Source organism: Natator depressus, chromosome 2 (assembly GCF_965152275.1).
Source record: "Natator depressus isolate rNatDep1 chromosome 2, rNatDep2.hap1, whole genome shotgun sequence".
Taxonomy (NCBI): Eukaryota; Metazoa; Chordata; order Testudines; family Cheloniidae; genus Natator; species Natator depressus.
Window position 1 is genome coordinate 253,769,513 of NC_134235.1, and position 3,127 is coordinate 253,772,639.

Sequence of the window (3,127 nt, forward strand, 5' to 3'; positions counted from 1 at the left end):
CTTCCTTCACATAAGTGGAAAATTCCCAAAGATGCAATGTTCGCTTTGTTGACAGACGAAAACACATTTTAAATGAGAGCCCAGTATCGCATTTCTCATTCAAATGGTAGGGAAATCTGAGCAATTAGGCATATCAGGGATGCTATGAAGCAAATGAACTAATTTGTTTTCTGAAGGTTTGTTCGCTTGGAGCAGTAATGTGCTCTATGGACTGTAATTTCTAAACCATATTAACATGGTGCACATTAATTGGTCTGTGTAGACCCTGCTGGTGTGCACTGAAGGTTCCCTAGTGTGCTTTAACACCGTAATACATTAATCATTTAGCGTGAGACGTGGGGTTGCTTGCTAGGATCTGGGTATATCTCAGCAAATCAATTCCCTGCCATTGCAGGGGCCTTGGGCACTGGTACACCACAGTGCTTTCTGTTCTCTATTTGTGGCACCCAATATTTTAGTCTTTTGAGGGCTGTAATACTTTGATCTAATTCAGGTTGTTGGGTTCACTGCAGAGGTGGTGGGTGAGGTTTAGTGGCCTGTTGTATACAGGAAACCAGGCTGATGTGCTGGTCCCATCTGGCCTTAAATACTATGACTTTTATGCGTGTGGGATTTGAGGTAGATAAGATAGCATCACAGGATCATTTGAATGGCATAGCATAATATTCCAGAGGTATCATATGAAAATACAGATTTCTTCCCATGCCTGTATCTCATAAATTCTTTCTCCTACTGCTACCAGTTTTTGTACTCTCACTCTGTATTATTGATTTGTTTGTTTGCACTGGGATAGATCCCCACAGTGCTAGGCATTGTACAAACACAGAACAAAAACAGGCCCAAAGAGCTTACAACAGGGACCGGCAACCTTTGGCACGCAGCCCACCAGGGTAAGCCCCCTGGCGGGCCGGGCCAGTTTGTTTACCTGCTGCGTCACAGGTTCCGCTGATCACGGCTCCCGCTGGCCACGGTTCGCCGTTCCAGGCCAATGGGGGCTGCGGGAAGCTTCCCACAGCCCCCATTGTCCTGGAGCGGCAAACCGCGGCCAGTGGGAGCTGCGATCGGCCGAACCTGTGGACGCGGCAGGTAAACAAATCGGCCCAGCCCTCCAGGGGGCTTACCCTGACAGGTCGCGTGGCAAACGTTGCCAATCCCTGGCTTACAATTGAAATAAAAGACAAGAGACAGGTGGATGCAAGTGGACAGAGGGGGAGCTCATGGAAACAACGAGGCAATAACTCTAAATGCCTTATCTAACTTTAAATTGGTTTGGAAAGCAGTTTGTGAGAAAGTCTATATTGTTTAAACTGTAGCTAGTGCTGAATTTATTTTCTGTACTGTAATGCCCTTGTTGCACGTGGGTGACTTAATTTGGTTCTGTTTTGTTTGTGGGTCAGATTAACCCTTACTGCAATCAGAAAGATAACATGAAGGATTAATTTGTAATTTTTTCTATATTGTTGTTTTTTTGTTTAATTGATGCAGGTATGGAGTATAGGCATGTTATATAACACTATGAATAAAGCTGGTCATAAAGAAAACCAAGCACATCTGCTGAACAGAAGGTATGCAACCACAGTGCAATAGATTGCAAACAGCTTAGCATCTGGATTTTGATTTTTTAGAAAGTCAGCATTTTACATTAAATAAGATTTAAAAGTTCTTTATACAAAATCTCCTTGACTGTATAACTTTATCTGTGTGTGTATCTGTCAGTGGTGGGTTTATTTTTCTTTTTTTTTTTTCATACACATAGTATGTGCTGTACCAGTTTAAAAGTCTCAAAGGGACTGTAGGTACACATTAGAAATTTACAGTAATACATATTCATAGTAAGCTTTTTTTCTTCTTTTTTAAGAAGAAGAAAAACAATTAGGTTGGTTTTAAATTTGTTTATGCTCTAAGAACTGTTTCCCCACCCCCTGAATCAGAATCAACTCACAGGAAAACTTTGAAGCCAGTATTTGAAAAATGAAGAGACTTTGACTTAGAGAACAGTGAATTGCTGGACTTTCAAGTGCACATAGATCTGACAACTCAGGGAATAAAACCAATGGAATTACACGGGTCTTAAAGCGGTAACAGCCCAGGCTCTTAGACCTTTTGCATTTAAAGATGTTTTGGCATCATTGGAAGATTAATTTTGTATGCAAAATAAAGCACATCGTTTTCGTCTCCCTCTCTGGCCAGTACTGTTTATCTGCAGCAGAAGTCAGTCTCCCGGGGACAGCAAAGACAGTTGCCCTCTGGAAGAGGAGGGTTAAAAAAAATTGTGTACACTACTTTCTCTGCAGGACTTGGGTAAGTAGATCCCAGAGTGGCTTATTTACTGCTAATAGGTGTGTAAACCGGGGAAGATTTGAGAGACCCTAACAGTCCTTACAAGGACATAATATGGGTGCATAGAATATAGGTTATTTGTAAAATATATATATTACAAGCACATAAGTGACAAGTGCAACACACACACACACACACACACAAAATGCCAGATTCTGATCTCAGTTACACCAATAAAAAACGGAATAACTCCATTCTCTGCAATTGAATTGCTTCTGATCATAATTACACCTGTATAAAGCCTCCATATTACTTCAATAATTTTAGATTGACACTGGGATAGCAAAATTGACACTTCCTGCCTGGTTTACAATGAAATACAATGTGATCTTTACAGTCTCTGGAGTGCACTTTTAGCTGTCAGTTTAATTTACCCACTTTCAGTTGTCACAGCCAGCCTCTGCTGAAATTGAGACCGATTAAAATACAAGCCTGCACAGATACCTTATTTTTTGGTTGAGTCCAAAGAGAGAGAAATCCTGTAAAACCTTGCAGCCCAACTTGCATGCTGAATTACCACATAGAGGGTAACCAAGTGATGGTAAAACTCCTGAGGCACCCCGAAGCACTCTTTTATAAGGATTTTAAAAAGCCTCTTAAAAATGGCAGCACAGATCAGAGTCTCCGAGGGGAGGGGAAGTGAGGGGAAAAAAAAAGAGAAGAAAAACTTTGGCATGCATGTAGTGCCTTACATCAATCTATGTAGATGTTCTTTCCTCCTTTTGTGTAACACCCCTTTCCTCCTACAGACCACCCAAAGCCCTATAAATAATCCAAGAACTCTGTT